Source organism: Lactuca serriola, chromosome 6 (genome assembly GCF_051521515.1).
Source record: "Lactuca serriola cultivar US96UC23 chromosome 6, Lser_US96UC23_V15, whole genome shotgun sequence".
In the NCBI taxonomy this organism is placed as follows: Eukaryota; Viridiplantae; Streptophyta; class Magnoliopsida; order Asterales; family Asteraceae; genus Lactuca; species Lactuca serriola.
Genome location: NC_136413.1, coordinates 13,855,414 through 13,876,678, shown reverse-complemented (window position 1 = coordinate 13,876,678; position 21,265 = coordinate 13,855,414). Strand labels below are relative to the sequence as shown.

Genomic DNA, 21,265 nt, shown 5'->3' with positions numbered 1-21,265 from the left:
AGTTCGTTGGATTTTATTGAATAGACAAAACATAATTTGGGTTTTTTGAACGGTTTGAAAACTTCGTTGGGCTTATAATTAATTTTCCCTATATATAATACTTGATTATCATTGTTGCAGCAATTTCTTGAAAATCGCCTGGCAGCAGGATTGAACCCCTACCCTCACAAATTCCATGTCTCCATCTCCATTCTTGAATTCATAAACAAATATGAAAGCTTAAACAGTGGAGAGTATGTGGAGGATGTTCAAGTGTCTTTATCAGGTGGGTGTGGGTCCCATTGAATATAAACATAAAAATATATACATATAGACTTAATTAATTTTCTTCTTAATTTATCTTGATGCTGATAATTATTGACCTCTTTCCAGGGCGAATTATGAGCAAACGGGCTTCTGCAGCAAAGCTCTTCTTTTATGATCTTCATGGCATCAAAGATACAAAAGTGCAAGTTATAGCTGATGCAAGGTGACACAAATTAAATTTAATATTTCCCTCAAAATGCCAGATTACTTTTGTTTTTTTCGTTTTAATTAATTCTAAAATCTATCTTTGTTTTTGAAGGAGATCTGATTTGGATGAAGCTGAATTTTCCAAGTTTCATTCTGGTGTGAAATGTGGAGACGTAGTTGGTATTGTTGGGTTTCCAGGTTTGTAAATTTTGTTTCCTTTTGAAAATTTGATTATTTCACGATCATCTTTTAGTTTTTTTTTTCTTCTAAAATTTTTCTTTATAACAGGAAAAAGCAACAGGGGAGAGCTGAGTATTTTCCCAAAAACATTCCACGTCTGAACTCCTTGTCTTCATATGATGCCAAGGCAAAAAGGCAACGTGAAGGTAAATTTTGTTAATATCAATGTATTTACGAATTTACCCCTGTTTAGTAATGTGTAATTGTTGCAGAAAACTCATGCTTGGACTCCAGGGAGCGGCAGAAATCCTGATGCATATGTATTAAAAGATCAGGTATATATTCAATATCAATATTCAATACCATCGCATGATGTGAATATGGATTTTCATTTCTCCACCTTTTAAATTTAATTATTTTTTTATTCTAGGAAACACGATATCGGCAACGCCCTTTGGATCCAATGGTAAATTCAGAAGTGAGATTTATATTCGATACCCGTGCAAAAATCGTGGAATACATGAGAAGTTTTCTTAAGAATCTTGATTTCATGGAGGTAAAGTAAAGCCATTAGTTAGGCATATACTTTTTTATTTTTTATTTTTGTTTATGGGAGAATGAATTAATTAATTGTATTTGTTGTTATTGAAATTTGAAGGTTGAAACTCCGATGTTGAACATGGTTGCTGGTGGGGCAGCTGCCCGACCATTTGTGACACATCACAATGATTTGGATATGAGACTGTTTATGAGAATTTCCCCTGAACTTTATCTAAAAAAGCTTGTTGTTGGTGGACATGATCGTGTATATGAGATTGGAAAACAGTTTAGGAATGAAGGGATTGATTTGACACATAATCCTGAGTTTACTACTTGTGAATTTTATATGGCTTATGCTGACTATTACGACTTGATGGAGATAACTGAACAATTGTTAAGTGGTAATTATTTAAGCTCTATATTTTTATTATAATTAGAGTAGATAATTACATTGATGATTTATTTATTTATTCCGTAAACTTATAATTTCAGTTTTGATTATTGAATTAAGGTTTCATATTGATTAACATGCACAATTTATGCTAAAATATAATGATTGATGAATTAGGCATGGTGAAGATCCCATTGAAATCGACTTTACCCCTCCTTTCAGGTCATTCTCTTACTAGCTTATAATTATTGATTTTAGGTTAAGATGCAAGAACTAACAAATGTTTTTTATTTATTAATTTTACTCTGCTTTTTGTAACATGAAGATAGTTGAAATTTTTTCAGAAGGATTGATATGATTGGAGAGTTAGAAAAAATGGCTAATCTTAACATACCCAAAGACCTAGCAAGTGATGAAGCCAATAAATATCTTGCGGATGCATGCGCAAAATTTGAAATCAAATGTCCTCCACCCCAAACAACCGCACGTCTACTAGACAAAGTAATATTAATCCCCCATGCATGCATCATCCATCTTTAAATAACATCCAAACCAATTCATTCATATATACATTGTTATTTATTGGTAATTATTGTAACTTGAATTTGTGGTATCGTGTTTTATCAGCTTGTGGGACACTTTTTGGAGGAGACATGTGTTGATCCTTGTTTCATAATGGATCATCCGGAAATCATGAGTCCTTTGGCCAAATGGCACAGATCCAAACCAGGCTTGACTGAACGTTTCGAATTGTTCATCAACAAGCACGAGGTATCAACATACACTACTCTAATTATTATTAGTATTTTTTTATAATAATAATTCTTTTTAATCTTTTGTTTTTATTTTGTTAGCTTGCGAATGCGTACACCGAATTGAATGATCCAGTCGTACAACGTCAACGATTTGCAGATCAATTAAAGGTGTTTTTCTTTTTTTTTTTAAATATGCCGAGGAAGATAAAAATGTTGTGAATATATTGATTTATTTACTCATTGTTTCAAAAAATATTAGGATCGACAATCGGGGGATGAGGAAGCGATGGCTTTGGATGAGGCGTTTTGTACGGCTCTTGAATATGGGTTGCCGCCAACTGGCGGTTGGGGTTTGGGCGTTGACCGCCTTACTATGTTGTTGACCGATTCATTGAACATCAAGGTTTGTGTTTTTTTTTTCGTTAGTGTTTTGGTTTTTAAACTGTTTGGGTAAATAAAACAGGAAGTTATCCTTTTCCCGACAATGAAACCACAGGATGAAAGGTACCATTACCAGAAAACATGAAATTATATTGTATTATATTTTTCCCCGGCAGTGAAACAAAACATGTAGTTTTGTTAATTTGTTAATAACTAACCGGTCTGTAACTGATCAACACAGGTTTTTGGTGTCTTGTCAAGCACCCCCAAGTACAACCCTAGACAACATAGAGGTTTGTTTTTACTTCTTCACCATTTATCTACTATACATGTCTTTCTCACTTTGTTACATCTTGATTTAAACTATAAACACCCTTGGTTTTCGGAATTCAAGTTGAAAGTACATTGTTTTTAATTGAATGTTATGGCTTGATGTTTAATTAGGTGTAAACTTGGTTATTGTAGATCGTATCCGTAAGGAGATTAAGGAAGAGCTTAAAGCAGATACCAAAAAACAAGAAATTGTCAAGTTGTATGATGAAATTGATGCCAAAAAACAAGAAATCGCCAAAATGTATAACGAAATCATAAAGCTCAACCAAGGAAATAACCTACCATCTAGTTAGACTATGACACTTTTAATTTTTTTGTGATTTGGTTTCAAACTTTCAATACTTTGATATTGAACTTTATTTTGGTAGTCGAATGTTAATGTTTTGTTTTGATTTTGGGGAAAAAATTTGAATTTCATTTTTGAATTATGGTTATGGAATAGCAACCTATTGGATACCTAATCAATTACCGCTATTAATTATATTAGCAACTATGATATGATTAAAAACATAAAAATTGTCCATTCAGAAATAAATCTGATGCAGATGGACCCGGCTTGTCCCGATAAACGACCCGTTTGAAGATGGCTTATTTCTGGAATCTCAATCCTAGTTTAATTTTTTTTAGCTTTATGCCTTTATCTATTATTTTCGAGTATATCGTTTCCTTATTTAGTTCCTACATTGGGAATCTGTTTTGGCTTTTAATTCTCTTGATTCTGGTTTGGAGCGACAGTTTATTTTGGATTCAGAATTTTGTGAATAAATTAAAGAGATTCCAATTGTTTCTTGTTTGTCGGGAACCAGCCCTAGTTTTCAGAGAAAACGACATCAAAATCAGCAATAGATTAGAGACGGAACTGCAACAAAAGCCACCAGATTCCAAAGTATTTGCTACAAGCTGTCCGTCACTAACATTTAATGACAAGGTTTTCTGGTGGCATATTTCTGTCGCTGTCAATGAAACTCAAAAATGGTTCTGCAACCATCAATTGGGATTTTGCAAATAAAAAATGATATTGATAAAAAAAAACACATTAAATAATGAATAGTCACGAGTATAATTATAATTCATAAAAATATAAAGTATTATACTCGCTAACAAAAATAATACTTAGTACTTAGCATTTCACCATCAATCTTATGTAACTTTCATGTCTAAATTTCTTTCAATCTCACACTAGAGTTTGTCTCTCAAATTTCTGGTGATTCAAAGATAGCTTACACTTTACATTTACAACTTAATGATATGCTACTTCCAAATTTTTAATATAAACTTGTAGGAAAATGCTCGTTTTTATATATGTTGACACGTAGTACAATATTGTAATGATAACATTTAATAAATACAAAATTATCCAAATATTATATAAGTAACTTCAAAAAAATAAAGTAATTTACGTAGTGAGTTTTAATATATATATTTTTTGTAAACATTTACAAAAGCAACCAAAAGAAGGAAAAGCTCATATGCGCAACAAGGTTGTCTTCAAGTGGCTTCGAAAAGCTTTGTTTAAAAAAGAATGCACCAGCCGGGAATCGAACCCGGGTCTGTACCGTGGCAGGGTACTATTCTACCACTAGACCACTGGTGCCTTATGGCTTTACATTACGATTTATTAATAAAACTGATGCAAAGTACTTGCGAAGTAATTAAATTTGAAAAGTGATTTGGTTTTGATACATACATTATTTCGTTACGCTAAAAATGTTATAATGTGGAACTTGGATTATAGTATTTAAGGGCTTTTAAAAGGATTTAAGTTCAAAAAGTTTGATAGTCAAATATTATACTATGTCGATATGATCTTAAAAAACGTTTTATATTTTTGAAGTAAGGTTGGGTTTTAATCAATCGAGCTGTTGAGTTTTTTGTAAATCAAATAAAAAAAAACATCAATTGTTGTCGAAACCAAATAAGAGAAAAAGACATGGTAAATGGAACTAATGTGTTAACCATTTAATGGTTTGTAGCAAGTTTCATTAGTTGCTATCAATGTTTCTGTTAATTGGTCTCATGAATTCAAGTTTTTCAAACTTAATCGTTTAATGGTTTTGTTCTTTGTACTTGGTTTCTTAGAATGAATTATGTTCATTTTATTCATATAAGAAACACTTTTATTTCATAAATTATTCAATTTAGGCTTCAAGTCTATTTGTCTATTTGTTCATGTTTGTTGAACTTATTAAATATTTGGGTAAATGGCACAAAAAAACACTCTTTTTAGATAGAAATTTGATTTTGATTTATGTTTATATTTATTTAATTTGGCGGAAATAACTATAAGTATTAAAAATAATCCGGAGATATCATAGGAGCATTATTTATCATCTTTACCATGAGCATTAAAAGCCAATGGAATCAATCCTAGTTGACGATTATGGCGCTATACAGAGCAAGACAAAAACTGGAGAAGAGAGATACAAATAATTGCTCCTGTGATTGCCAAAGCCATTAGAGATGCAATCAATCCTAATGAAGGTGATAGTGAACTTCTAATTCTCTATTCCTTTCTCGGACTCCATTACAATTTGCAACTAGTATAGATCCAATCATTAAAAATCACATACTAAATGACAACGACTACAAACTGTTCGATGAAATGTCTACATGAATACATTAATTGTGTGATTGAAGAATGGTAGTAATAGATGTAATGAAATCAAAGACATATTAGAGATTTTACACAATTGCTAGATTGGAGAATGCTAATGAACCATAAACAAGCGTTCATGTTGAGGAAGAATATGGTGTTGGCCAATATGAAGGGGTGTGGATGGCACCGATTCCACATAGGTGAGAAACGATGTTGACAGTTTTGGTAGTGATTAAGGAAGGAGATTTAGAAGATGGAAGGAAGAGGTTGCATTATTGAATCAAAGCATTCTTTAAAGCCATGTTTGATTAAACAAATGAATAATAGCTTAATGAACCCTCTCTAGTATTATATATTCTTATATCGCATATATAATGGGCACTGTACAACATGCCATGTCTGTAAATTACTTTATTATATATATATATATATATATATATATATATATATATATATATATATATATATATATATATATATATATATATATTAGCATAAAATCTCTATAAGCAAGATCAAGAGATGATCTAAAAAGATATCAATACTCACAATAACTTAAAGGGATAATGACTTAAAAAGGTAACAAACTTTCGACTTTGTCCACATTTAGTCACTAAATTTTTTTTATTCTCTATTTGCCACTGAACTATAGAAACTGTTCACATTTTGTTACCAGTCATAAGGGTAAAATATGAACAATTTTCGATAGTTCAGTGACAAATAGATAATGAAAAAAAGTTTAGTAACTAAATGTGAACAAAGTTGAAAGTTCGTTTCCCTTTAAAAAAAATTCAATAACTAAATATAAACAAACTTTCTTCTTGTATTATGGTTTAGCAAATTATGTATTTTTGCTAAATTTTAAAAACATTTGTTGATTAAGAAAATCTATGGAAAAAAAAAACAAAACCCCGAAAAAGGTATAAAAAACGAAAATTGAAACCAAATTATATGTATAAGTTTTATGTTATAAAACTACGCAATATTATATGTAATTATCCTAATATTATAGATATGAATTTTGTGTGAAAATGGTATACAATTTCTTAATAACTATGGGTGAAAATGGTTCACTTTTTTGTTAAAACAAAATCAGATTGGAAATTTTGCTTTTTTATTTTGGTAAATACAAAACCATTGATTTTTTATTTCGGTTTCGGTTTTCGTTTTTTTAATATATTTTTGGGGTTTTGTTTTTTATTTCATAGGTTTCTTCATCAACAAATGTTGCTAGAATTTAACAAAAATAAATAATTTAATAAAACATAATACAAGAGGAAGTTTGTTCACATTTAGTGATTGATTTTTTTTAGAGGGAAACAAACTTTCGACTTTGTTCACATTTAGTCACTAAAATTTTTTTCATTATTTATTTGTCACTGAATTATTGAAACTGTTCACATTTTACTCTTATGACCGGTTGTTACCGGTTATAATGGTAAAATGTAAACATTTTCAATAGTTCAGTGGCAAATAGATAATGAAAAAAGTTTAGTGACTAAATATTAACAAAGTCGAATGTTTGTTACCTTTCAAGTCATTATCCCTAACTTAAATATATATATATATATATATATATATATATATATATATATCATATTCCCATATTTTTGTAAGTAAATATTTGTTTTAAAAGATAATGTCCCCAACAAAAATAATATATCATCAAAAAAACATTAGACAAATTACATGATTGGTCCACGTGGTATGCAAAAGGAACGGATTCAAGACAATTATCTCTTACGTGATACATGTGGTTTCATTTTTTTTTTTTTTTTTGCGTAATTAGTCCTTGCCTATGGTTATATTTTTTATAACTGGTATGAAATTAATATTTTACCTCTTATTATATTTTTTTTTTCTTTTGTTTAAATTTAAAATAATCTTTTTTGTAACAACTGAATGATTTTATTAGATCAATCTATCAACCAAAAAATTCTTTGTAATAGTCTCTTTACCGAAAAAAAATGGTATTTCGAAAGTTCCAAAGAAGTCAAAGTTGAATAGTAATCAATATATCAACAAAAATTGAATTTAACATCCACGAAACACGACTAATAATAAACCTCATATTTCAATTCACAAAAAAAGCATATAAATAGTAGATCAATCTATCAACCATTTTTTTTTGTAATAGTCTATTTACTGAAAAGAATGGTATTTCGATAGTTCCAAAGAAGTCACCTCATAATCATAACTATAGAATCTAAACCCTTTCAATTAATGTTGGAAATATGTACTAAATCAAGCCAAACAAAAACATCATCGAGATCAATAAAGATCGTGTTAGAGTAAGAATGTAATCAACCAATGAAAGTAACATCTGATTTATAGTGGAAAAACCCCAAAATCGGGGAAAACACCACTTTGAAAGAACACTATATTAATCTCAATAATTTTAAGGGTTAAAATGGTTGTTGGTAAAAAGGGGAACAGAAGGATGATAAGAAAATATGATATAATATCTTATATATAATAATAACTAGAAGAGTCTTAATCTAACTCTTATACATTATTGGCAAGAAAAATAACACGACTAGTTGTATATGACAGATGTCAATTTCTTAGGTACCAATTTTGGAATAGTTGGAGCATATCTGCCAAACTCCACATTGCGACGAACCGATCTTTAGCAACGTAACCTTCAACCATCAAGAGAAACGAAAAACATATAGTTTTCAAAAGTCATTAACGATTTAAATTGAAACACCAACCAAATTTGAACAAAGTTCAAATTTGGCGGTTTGAACCGGCTTCGTCATCATGTCAGTCGGGTCGGGTTGTGCTTGGTGTTAATCTTTATCACCATGATATCGCCTTGGGCTATGACATCTCTGATGTGATGGTGTCGTATTTCAATGTGCTTCGTTCGCTCGTGGAACATCGAATCCTTCATGAGGCATATCACACTTTGATTGTCGTAATAAATTGTAGTGCATGAGAAATCACCACATAGCTCACCGTACAACCCTCTAAGCCAAGTAGCCTCTTTATATGCTTCCAAAATAGCCATGTACTTAACTTCTGTAGTAGAAAAAGCAACAGTAGATTGAAGTGTATCTTTCCAACTCCCGACACAATCACCGATAGTAAAAACATAACCCGTGAGGGATCTTCTTTTGTCGAGACTGCCTGTATAATCTGAATAAACGTATCTACATAACCCAATTGTTGATTTCCCAAACTCCAAACAAGCATTAGAATTAACTTTAAGGTAACGGAAGATCCATTGAATGGCTTTCCAATGTTGCTTTCCCGGATTAGCCATAAAACGACTTACAACACTCAAAGCATGTGATAAGTCGGGACAGAAACAAACCATAACATACATTAACGATCCAACTAAACTTGAATAAGGAACCTTTGACATCTGATCAATTTCATCATTTATTTGTGGGGAAAGTCTAAAAGAAATCCTAAAATGATCGGCAAGCGGTGTACTTACCGGTTTGACATTTTGCATGTTGAATCGGTGTAGAACTTTGTTGATGTAGGTGTTTTGTCTTAAGTATAACTTGCATATGGATCAATCCCTTGAAATTTCCATGCCAAGTATTTTCTTTTAATCACCCAAATCTTTCATCTCGAACTCCCGACTAAGTCGGTTTTTCAGTTTGGTGAAGGCAGACTTGTCTTTTGCAGCTATAAGCATATCATCAACATAGAGTAATAAGTAGATAGGTTGCCCTTTTTGAATTTTAGGTAAATACATGAATCATAATCTGATCTTTTAAAGTTTTGAGATATCATGAAGTTATCAAACTTCTTACACCATTGTCGGGGTAATTGCTTTAAGACATAAAGTGATTTCTTTAATCGACACACCAAATCTTCTTTCTCGGGAATAGCAAACCGTCCAGGTTGCTTCATGTAAATGTTTTCTTCCAAGTCACCATGTAAGAAAGCGATCTTCAAATCAAGTTTTTTGAAGCTCCAAATCAAGTTTTTAAAGCCATAGTTTCTCTAACTTCATGTCTTGACTTCTTGGTTGTGATTTCAAACATATGACTTGATGTTTGCTTTTAATTTCTATCTAGTGAATTTGATTTTGCTTCAATCGACTGTTTGATTCTAATTGTGATTCTTATTAGCCATTTGAATTAGGGTTAGGTCATTCAAATTATCTCTTTTACAAAATCCGTAATTATTTAGTGAAATAAACAAGTAACAAGCACTAAACCGATTTTCATTGAATGAATTTAGTGTAAATCTTATTCACACACTCTTACACTCCCGAGCTTGTGAGGAGTATTGCGTGTTGTTGGGAACATTCAAATAAAGTTTAATGCAATCTTTCAATCTAATTCTAAGAACGTGTTTAGGTTAGGTTAGTAAGGTTAGGGTTAATCAAAGAGCTTGTTTTGGTTAATTAATGTGGTGAATGGGAAGTGTTAGAGCTTGTTAACACTTTCAAGTACCAACTTAGATAGAATTGAGCAAATATCATGTTGTCTTGGAATCACATTGCTAAGTTGTCATACATAGAGTTGGATTTCTTAGAAATTCTGAATTTAATTCACTCATTTAGTTGATTACTTATGATTTTAATTGTTTGTTTAATCATTGCGTTCTAAACCTCCCTCTCTTTACTATTGGTGACCATATTACCTTGTGCAAAGAGGTATAGACCAATTGTCTCGTGTCTCTGTGGATCGACCCTACTTGCCTTGTACTACCTTTTAGTGCAATATAGTAGTGTTATTTTGGAGTATATCGTACCCCTTTATTTGTTGGTTTTGACATGCCTAACAGTACGAATGGAACTATGCTTGACAACATGAGAAAACACACCCGTAAAATCTATATCGGGTATTTGGCTATACCCTTTTGCAATGAGTCAGGCTTTGAATCTTAAATCTTCCTTTTTCTTGTACACCCATTTACACCTAATTGGCTTCTTTTTCTTGGGTAATTTGACAGGTTCCCAAGTCTGATTCTTCTCTAGAGATTTCATTTATTCTTGCATTACATTCATCCACTTGTCAGAATCAGAAGTAGAAATTGCTTCGGTATACGATGATGGCTCTTGATAATTTTCAATTTCTTCAGAAACTAAGAAAGCATAAGCTACCTAATTAGCAACGTTAGTGAACCTACTAGGAGGTCTAATAACCCTCCTAGGTCTATTGGTTGTAATAGAATGAGATAGGGGGAAACAGCTTAAAGTAGTCGATCAAATATTGTTACCCGGGTTGAGCGAATTGTCTTGATTTTCGGTATTTTCAAAAGCGAGTGTGCCCCACCTGAATTTAATCACTCTCATGGAAATCAATATGATTAGAAAAATCCCGGTATGAGTCTAAAATATTTGGCAAAGAACCATATTGAGAATTGACGTGACTGTTGGATGAGTAATACATCACAGATTCGTTAAAAACGACATTTCGGCTTATAATTACTTTGCTTGTCTCGGGATTCCAAAGCTTGTATCCTCTCACCCTTGATTTGTAACCAATAAAACGCATTTAATATCTCTAGGATTTAGCTTATCAGTTACCATTCACAACATGAGCATATTCAACACACCCAAAAATCCGCAACTCTGAGTACTCTACGGGCGAACCAGACCAAACATCAATCGGAGTCTTCTTGTCCAATGGAATTAAGGGTAAACAATTGATAAAATAACATGTCGTGGAGGCTGCTTCATCCCAAAGTCAATGATGTAAAGATGCCTGGGATAGCATAAATCTATCCTTGCTAATAATGGTGTGATTCATCTGTTCGGCTACATTGTATTGTTGTGGCGTATGAGGAACAGTGTAGTGACAAACAATACCTTCAGATCTGCAAAATGATTCAAACTCTTTTGAACAAAAATTCCATCCCATTATTAGTCCTTAACTTTTTAATTTTCTTCCCAGGTTGATTTTCAATCATAATCTTCCATTCTTTAAAGGTAGAAAATGCGTTAGACTTGTTTTTAAGAAAATAAGACCATACCTTTTGGGAGTAGTTATCGATTATCGTCAACATATAACTTGCACCACCAAGAGATTTGTGTTGGGAAGGACCCTAAAAATCAGAATGTATGTAATCTAAAATGCCATTGGTGGTGTGTTTGCCAGTATTGAACTTTACCCGCTTAGATTTACCGAAAACGCAATGTTCACAAAATTACATCTTATGTTTGTTGAAACCATCAATTAGACCTCATTTATTTAGTTTGAACAATCCAAGTTCACTCATATGGCCTAATCGACAATGCCATATTTTAACTACATTGGTTTCTGAAGATGTGGTAGACAAAACTGGACTAAAATTGGAAGCAATTTCGGGATTAACTGAAGAATTGTGTTTGTGATCGATTTTGGAATTTGTAGATCCTTTGGTGATGATTTTTCATGAGATCAGGTAGATGATTATTAGGAGATACGGTACTAGCAGAAGCAGATATATTTGTACCCCGAACATAGTACGATTCATTTGATTTTTGCAAATTAGCTTTAATAAACACTATAGAACCTTTTGAGATCTTTAGCATACTATCTCCACATGTAAATTTGAAACCTTGGTTGTTGAAGACACTAAGTGATATAAGGTTTCTTTTCATCTTCAGGATGTAATGAACATTGGTCAATGTACGAATAGTACCATCAAACATCTTGATACGAACATAACTGATTCCTTCAATTTTGCATTGTGAATTGTCAAATCCAAGAACGGACCCAACATTGAGAATTGGTTCAAAGGTGGAAAACCAATCTTTATTTGGGCACATGTGATATATGCAGGCCGAGTCAAGAATCCATTCGCTATGAATATCATCAACCCCGACTATAATCGTAAGAACTTCATCGTCGAATTTGTTGTTGTCACGAGCACAATTAGCCGATTTGTCTTCATCTTTCATTTCCCCGTTTCTATTTTCTTTATTTTTCAACTTCTAACCATATGAAATATCATGACCATCTTGGTGAAATGTCTGCAATTTTTTTCTTTGCCTTTGCCTCTAGATTTGGAACGCTCTTTCTTTACATGAAAACCCCTATCTTTGAAACGACCTCGAACCGATAACCCTTCGGCTTGTGAACTACTTGCCCCGTTTGAAGATACCATCTCTTTCATCTTTTCTTCTGAGTACAAAGCTTCATAAACTTCATGTAAAGTAAAGATGTCGCGACTATAAAGAATTGTACCTCTTATGCTTGAGTAGGAGCTCGGAAGAGAGAATAAAAGAATCAAACCAAGGTCTACTTCGTCATACTTAATTTCTAAAGTCGCTAAATCGGATACGATCTCTTTAAAATCAAAGATGTGGTTAAGTAAATTACCTCCCTCTTGAAGCTTATGTAGAAAAAGATTTTGCTTTAAATGCATCTTACTCGTGAGATCTTTTGACATGCGTATTGACTCGAGCTTTAACCAATCGACAACCGCAATTTTTTTCATTGAGTACTTCTTGGAGAATTTTATTGTGGAGATGTAACCGGATTTGTACCAGGGCTTTACGATCCTTCTTTATCTCATCGGGATTCCAAGTAGCTTGAGGTTTACTTCCAAGTGAATCTAATGCATCGTCGTAATCCACTTGAGCCAAAAAAATCTCGCATCTTCACTTGCCAAAGTGAAAAAAGAGTGTCACGATCTAAAAGTGGAAGATCGTATTTGACAGCAGCCATAGAGTAATCGATTTGTTTTAAAGGCTTAATAAAAAACACTTAAAGTGGTTAATATTTGGATTTAATAAAATCGATAAATAGGTTGGATTAAAATTTCTAAAATATAGGAAGGAATGATTTTATATGGGGCTTTATAAAAACATGATTTTTAATGATATATGGGCTTAAAAGAAACTCTAAAGATAGTAGCTTATATGTGCTTAAGGAAGAATTAAAACGAGGGTTTTATAATAATAATAATAACTATGCAATCGTTCAAAGGAAAAAAGAAAACTTATACGTGGGGTTGGAAAGAAAATGACCTAGGCAAGAATTATTAATCCAAGAACGATCGATTAAGTTTGTTGGTGCTCGATCGTAACAAAAAAAACGACGGAAGAAGAGTCTCCAATAAAAGAAGCATCAATCAAGCAGTTGGTATGTCTATTCCATCAAGCAACACATATATGCCTCTAATCTTCGACCACACTTTGATACTACTTGTTAGAGTAAGAACGTAAACATCCAATGAAAGTAACACCAGATTTATAGTGGAAAAACCCAAAAATCGGGGAAAAAACCACTTTGAAAGAACACTATATTAATCTCAATAATTTTAAGGGTTACAATGGTTGTTGGTGTAAAAATGGGAACAAAAGGATGATCAGAAAATATGATCTAATATCCTATATATAAGAATAACTAGAAGAGTCTTAATCTAATTCTTATACTTGATTGGCAAGAAAACAACACAACTAGTTGTACATGATAGATGTCAATTGATTGGGCACCAATTTTGGAATATTTTGGAGCATATCCAATAGGTCGGGATGGTAATGTTGCACCATTTTCCAATGAACCTCCAGAGGTCTGACGTCACTTGGCATGGGAGAAATATACATGTATTATCCTCAATATCTGAATTACAAACGCCACAAACAATAGTCGAAATATCCACAACATTCAAACCCAAGTTTAACTTAGAAGGAAGTCTTTTTTTCCGAAGCCGTCAATTATAAAAGTTCACTTTACTTGGAATGAACTCATTCTGCCTTGTAGGAATCGTACCATCTGGGAGGATATAATCATCTATACACCTTCAAACTTTTGAAACCGTAAACTTATGGCCGACACCCAAATTCCAAAACCACATGTCGTTGGAATTGGAAATATGATAGCCAGTAAGTAAATTTTGCAACTATTGAACACGAGTTACAAGATTTCCTACAAGAATCGGCCTAGTCCAATCTCACTCCATTCCCACTCCCACTGAACTCTTTTCCATCTCTTACATATAGTACAATATTTTTCATTTCCAAGATATACATGGAAATTGTCTCATTAAAGTGTTGTCTCCAATCGATTGATCTTGCCAAAACAACGTAGAAGATTCGTCACCATCTACCCTGTTAATAACATTATTAACAATAATAACAGATTCATCCAATTGATAAATTGTAACAATAATCTTTCACCACACCCCCTAAGTCGAAATGGATCCAACCCGATTCAGCCTCAATCTACCCTCGCGGCTATGCAAACATTTTAGAATCTTACACCACAATTCATTATTATTATTATTATTGAGAAAATGTCATTTCCATTTAAACAAAAGTGTCTTGTTAAAACCATTCAAAGACCCAATATCCAACCCACCTGTCATTTGATTAGCCAAAACAACATCTCATTTTATCCATTGAATCTTTTTATCACCTTACTCCTCATCCCAAAAATAAATAAATAAATAAATAAACCCGCCCTCTTATTCTCTAGATATTTAATGACTACACCAAGCACGTGAAACATTGACATACAGTAAATACCTAGATAACCCAACATCGACTTTAGGAGCATAGGTCAACCCCCCATGGAAAGTAACTTAATTTTCCAAGATGAAAGCCTTACCTTAAATCTTTCAATAACCAAATTTCATCCCAAAAATCGAGACATCCTAGCCCCAATCGATAATCTTTAATACATAAAAGGTAACTTGGCAACCTTTATGCTGGTTAGACCCGCAAATTGTTCCACAGACGGAAAGGAATATTAACACCGAAAAGATTCGATTTTTGTAAGTTCACTTGAAGGCCAAAAACCATAAAAAATACAATGGAGAATTCCAATCAAATTAAAGATATTTTCCTGATTCCATTCACCAAAAATATTGTGTCATCGGCATAAAGAATATGAGAAAGATGTAAATGACTACCTACAAGAGAAATACTTCTATACAAGCCTACTTGTACCATATTTTCCATTGCCACATGTAACCCTTCCATTGCCAATATGAATAAGAAAGGGGAAAAAAGGGTCTCCTTGTCTCAATCCACGCTTTACGCTTTACAGAAAATTCATCAGAAGGACATCCATTGATTAACATTGAGGAGCGAAAATTAGATAGATATGCTCTAATTAAAGTGCATCGTTTACCAGAAAAAAACCCCATGAATGACATTGTAACGTCCCAAAAATACATGCCAAAATTTTTCATTTTTAAATAAGTGCTTTTGAAAAACATTAGTAAATAAACATCGTCTGATCATAACAGTTCATAAACACATTTCGTGTCTGAAATCCAACACACAAAAACAACCATAATGTCAGAGTACAAAATCCCAGAATAGATCATGATGCGGAAAAACGGAGTGCGTGTATGATGTGCCGCTACCACGTCAGCTCCTTCCCCTTCGATGAAGAGGTACCTGAAAACAAAACTGTAAATTGTAAGCACAAAGCTTAGTGAGTTTCCCCCATAATGCCACATACCATACAATCATATAATGAACAGCTAGGGGATACGGGCCTCGCTCACACCCATGGGGATACGGGCCTCGCCCACACTCCATTATCTGGGAGATACGGGCCTCGCCCACACTCCGCTATCTAAGAGATACGCGCCTCGCCCACACTCCGCTATCTGGGAGATATTGGCCTCGCCCACACTCCGCTATCTGAGAGATACGGGCCTCGCCCACACCCCCTTACTGAACCATAATCATACAAGTATCACACAGACAACGAGTATAAACAATTCTATCATACTAGCAGGTATCACAATCAAACTCAATTATGAGATGCGGGCTCTGCCCACACTCCGATACTAGCATATCGTTTATACGGGCCGGCCTTGGTGCCTTAGACCCGTCCCTACTGGAAGGAAAACTCACCTCGAGAGTAGCTGCTGAAAACTTGCTCAACCTACGCCTGGCTGCCGCACCGGTAATCCCTCCGGCTATAAATCCGTTAACATGGATTAGGTACTCATAAATACCCCTTAGGTCAAATGAATGGTCAAAGTCAACTCTCTGATTGACTGGACTCGCCGAGTCCATAAAGCGACTCGTTGAGTCCTTCTACGTCTAGTCCGACTCTCACTCATCAGGTCCCTGTTCCCACTCACTGAGTCAGCCTGACTCGCTAAACGGGGACAACTAACAAACTCGCGACTGGACTCGCCGAGTCCGATGAACAGATCTCACAAGTCGCTCCAATCTTCCCTTAGAACATCAACCTTGGAGGTTTGGAGATTCTGGGACTATAGCTACACGTTAAATTGCTAATTCCGCGTGCGGTTACGAAGGGTTGGACCTTCTGCACTTAAACCCTACTGAAATCGGGGAAAGTTTATACGACTCGCCGAGTTGGAAGAACAAATCATCGAGTTCAAGGCTATATTCAAGGGACTCGCCGAGTTTGAAGAACAACTCGTCGAGTTCAAGGCCATCTTCATGGAACTCGCCGAGTGCACTTTGGCACTCGCTGAGCCCCCTTCAACTCTTCACCCATTCTGGCCAACCCTGAGACATGCAACGGATCCAACTCATGGGTCTCAGTTCCTAGGGTCTGGTTATCACATATACACATGAAATCTGGGGGTTTTAAGGCTTGAAGACCACCCATTGGAGACAAAAGGAACCTAAGAGCTAATGAGCAAAGTGGGGGGGGGGGGTATTACCTGATTTGATGCCTTCCACAGAGTAGATTTAGACTATACATCATTCCTATGGTGTACATGCAAACCCTAATAGCTTTTGGATCTAGTTTATCTACTGCTCTCTGGGAGTAAATGGGTGTTTTTGAGTGGGTAAAATAGGGTGCAATGTCTTAAAATAGAGTTTCATCCAGACGGGTGGACTCGCCGAGTCCATGCATCGACTCTCCGAGTTCCCCGTTTAAACCCCGTGTCCGCCTCACTGATACTCGACGAGTCGGGACGCAGACTCGCCGAGTTCATGGCAAAATTAAGAAAAATACTTAAATAAAATCGTACCAGGAATCCGGTGTTACAAATCTCCCCCACTTATTTTAGACTTCGTCCTCGAAGTCTGTCGCTCCTTCCCGGAACAGCTCTGGGTAATGCTCCATCATCTCATTCACGGGCTCCCAAGTCCATTCCGAGCCCTTCCGGTGCTGCCATTGCACCTTCACCAACTCCACCCTCTTGTTCCTCAGTTCCTTCGATTTCCGGTCTAGGATGGACACAGGCCGCTCGATTAAATTCAGGCTGTCATCAACCTGGATGTCCTCCAAAGGCACCACTGCTGAGTCGTCCACCAGGCACTTCCGCAGCTGGGAGACGTGGAAAGTGTTGTGGATCTGACTGAGTTCGGCTGGCATATCCAGCCGGTATGCCACCTTGCCTACTCGAGCCGCAATCCTAAATGGTCTAATATACCTACGACCCAACTTGCCCCGTCTCCTGAATCAAATAACGCCCTTCCACGACGTCACTTTCAGGAGAACCATATCCCCGACCTGGAACTCCAGGTCTGATCGGCGCCTATCGGCATAACTCTTCTGCCGACTCTGAGCAGTCTGAAGCCTGCTCCGGACCTGCTGAATCTTCTCTGTTGTCTTGAGCACTACTTCGGTGCTCCCCATGACTCTCTGGCCAACCTCGCCCCATCATATCGGGGTCCTGCACTTCTTCCTATACAACATCTCGAAGGGAGGACGGTCGATACTCGCATGATAGCTATTATTATACGAGAATTCTGCCAACGGAAGGTAGGTATCCCAGCTACCTCCGAAGTCTAAAACACACGCCTGCAGCATGTCCTCCAGAGTCTGGATGGTCCGCTCGCTCTGGCCGTCCGTCTGTGGGTGAAAGGCGGCACTAAAATGCAGACGAGTACCCAGCTCGTCATGAAACTTCTTCTAGAACCCGGAAGTGAACCGCACATCCCTATCCGAAATTACTGAAACTGGTACTCTGTGCCGAGCCACTACCTCTCTGATGTAAATATCGGCCAATTTCTCGGCTGAGATGCTCTCCTGAATCGGAATAAAGTGGGCGCTCTTGGTTAATCGATCGACGATGACCTAGATTAAATCCACTCCCCGTACGGTCCTGGGAAGCTTGGTGATAAAATCCATCGTAATATCTTCCCATTTTCACAATGGGATATCCAACGACTGCATCTTGCCGTGCGATCTCTGATGCTCGGCCTTGACCTTCCTACAGGTCAAATACCGCTCGACGTACCACGCCACATCCCGCTTCATGCAGGGCCACCAATAGTCTAGACGAAGATCCCGATACATCTTCGTCGCCCCTAGATGAATAGAGAATCGGGATTTGTGTGCCTCCTCCATCAAGATCTGGTGCACGCCTCTGTGATACGGCACCCACACCCTACGGTGTAGTGTCAATAACCCTCGGCTATCATAATCGAAGGAGGTGACTTGACCCACTATCCGCTCACTCTTCCGATGCTCCTCTTTCATAGCCTCCTGCTGAGCTTCTCGAATCTGCTCTAACAGTGGAGTCACCACCGTCATCCTCATACACACATCCCTGATCGGTGCCGCCTTACGGCTAAGCGCATCGGCCACCACGTTGGCCTTCCCCGGGTGATAAAGGATCTCGCAATCATAATCCTTCACCACGTCCAACCACCGACGCTGCCTCATGTTCAGATTCGGCTGATCCATGAGGTAACTCAAACTCTTGTGGTCCGTGTAAATGGTACATCGAACCCCATAGAGGTAATGCCGCCAAATCTTGAGGGAGAAGACCACCGCCCCCAGCTCCAAATCATGCGTCGTGTAGTTCGCCTCGTGAGGCTTCAGCTGCCTCGACACGTAAGCAATGACATGTCCCCTCTGCATCAATACCGCGCCCAAACCCGAAATAGACGCGTCACAATAAACAACGAAATCATCTACGCCATCTGGCAGGGCTAAGACTGGTGCTTCGCATAATCTCTATCTCAATGTCTCAAACGCCGCCTGCTGCTCAGGCCCCCACCGAAAGACCATGGCTTTCTTAGTCAACCGTGTCAGGGGTACGACGATCTTGGAGAAATCCTAGATGAATTTCCGATAGTAGCCTGCTAATCCTAGGAAACTCCGAATCTCGGATGGAGACTTCGGAACCTCCCATCTCATCACGGCCTCCACCTTGGCCGGGTCTACTGAAATCCCGTTCTGGTTGATGAGGTGCCCAAGAAACTGCACCTCGTGCAACCAAAACTCACATTTGGAGAACTTGGTGTACAAGCCCTACTTCCTCAGGGTCTCCAGAACCTCCCTCAGGTGCTCCTCATGCTCCTCTTGCATCTTGGAATAAACCAAGATGTCATCAATGAAAACTATCACAGACCGGTCCAACATCGGTCGGCACACGTGGTTCATGAGGTCCATGAACGCGGCAGGAGCATTGGTGAGCCCGAACGGCATCACCACGAACTCATAATGGCCATAACACGTCCGAAACACATCCTCCTCTCTGACCCTCATCTGATGATAACCTGAACGCAAATCGATCTTGGAGAACCAAGATGCTCCCTGCAACTGATCAAAGAGGTTGCCAATCCTCGGGAGTGGGTAACGGTTCTTCACTGTTACCTTATTCAGCTCCCGGTAATCTATACACATCCGATGCGACCCGTCCTTCTTTTTCACAAATAGGATCGGGGCTCCCCAGGGTGAACTGCTCGGTTGAATAAATCCCTTGTCTAGCAGCTCCTGCAGTTGCGTAGACAACTCCTGCATCTCGGGAGGAGCCAACAGATAGGGTGCCTTGGCTATCGGAGCCGCACCAGGAACTAGGTCAATCTTGAACTCTACTTGACGCTCTGGAGGTATTCCAGGGAGCTCCTTCGGGAACACATCAACGTAGTCTCGCACCACTGGAACCTCGCTCACCGTCGCCTTACCCGCCTCCCGGGTATCCATAACGTACGCGACATAACCCGCGCAACCCTGCTGAAGGTAGCGCCTAGCCCTTGCTGCCGAACATACTGTGAGTCTACGTTGTGGCCTCTCGCCGTGGATCACCAACTCTCCCCCACTCGGGGTCCTGATCCGCACCAGCTGATGTGCGTAATCTATCACCGCCCCATTAGGGCTCAACCAATCCATGCCTATAATCACTTTGTTCCCACGCAATGGAATGGGAACCAAATCCACCAAGTAACGCTCCTCAAACAACCTTAGAACACAATCTCTGAACACTGTTGATGCTCGCACTGATCGGTCATCGGCGACCTCCACCTCTAAAGGACAATCCAACATGCCCGAAAACTCAGTAAACCTCTTGCTAAGCGCAAGGGAAACAAATGACCGTGTGGCACCCGAGTCAAACAACACCTGAACAGGAATACCGTTCACATGGAACGATCATAATGCATATATACAGAGCACATATCAATATTATAACATCATAAAAATAAGATAGAGGGAAAGAATCGTACCCGTCACCGTCACCACATCGGGTGCGGCGCGTGCCTCCTCTTTCGTCAGCTGAAACGCCCGGCTCCTCACCACTGGAGCCTCTGCCTTGCCCTGCCGGCCATCTATAATCCTCAGGGTAGCTAGAGTCGGCGCCTTAACCGGCTTTGATGTTGTCAACTAGGGGCAATTGGCCTTCTTGTGGCCCTCTGGTTGCAGTGGAAACACAGTATCTCCGATGTCTGAATCACAGGTGCAAAGGCGGTACAATCCCTGCTAAAGTGTCCCGTCTTGCCGCACTTGTAGCAACCCGACGATCCCAATCTACATGCTCCCTCGTGTGACCTGCCGCATTTCCCGC

At 37.3% G+C, this 21,265-nt stretch overlaps 1 non-coding gene and 1 pseudogene across 2 annotated transcripts; one reads left to right on the top strand and one right to left on the bottom strand.

Moving 5' to 3' along the window:
* Nucleotides 1-355: 355 nt before the first annotated feature.
* LOC145057921 (lysine--tRNA ligase, cytoplasmic-like) lies at nt 356-3,428 on the top strand (annotated as a pseudogene). Its single transcript, XR_013686203.1, has 13 exons — nt 356-469; nt 566-651; nt 742-839; nt 906-968; nt 1,064-1,189; nt 1,292-1,574; nt 1,666-1,786; nt 1,909-2,065; nt 2,192-2,335; nt 2,419-2,487; nt 2,579-2,722; nt 2,942-2,993; nt 3,166-3,428. The product of XR_013686203.1 is annotated as a lysine--tRNA ligase, cytoplasmic-like (transcript).
* A 1,128-nt stretch (nt 3,429-4,556) lies between these two features.
* On the bottom strand, nt 4,557-4,627 carry TRNAG-GCC (transfer RNA glycine (anticodon GCC)). Its single transcript has one exon. It is a non-coding gene; the product is annotated as a tRNA-Gly (tRNA).
* Nucleotides 4,628-21,265: the final 16,638 nt, after the last annotated feature.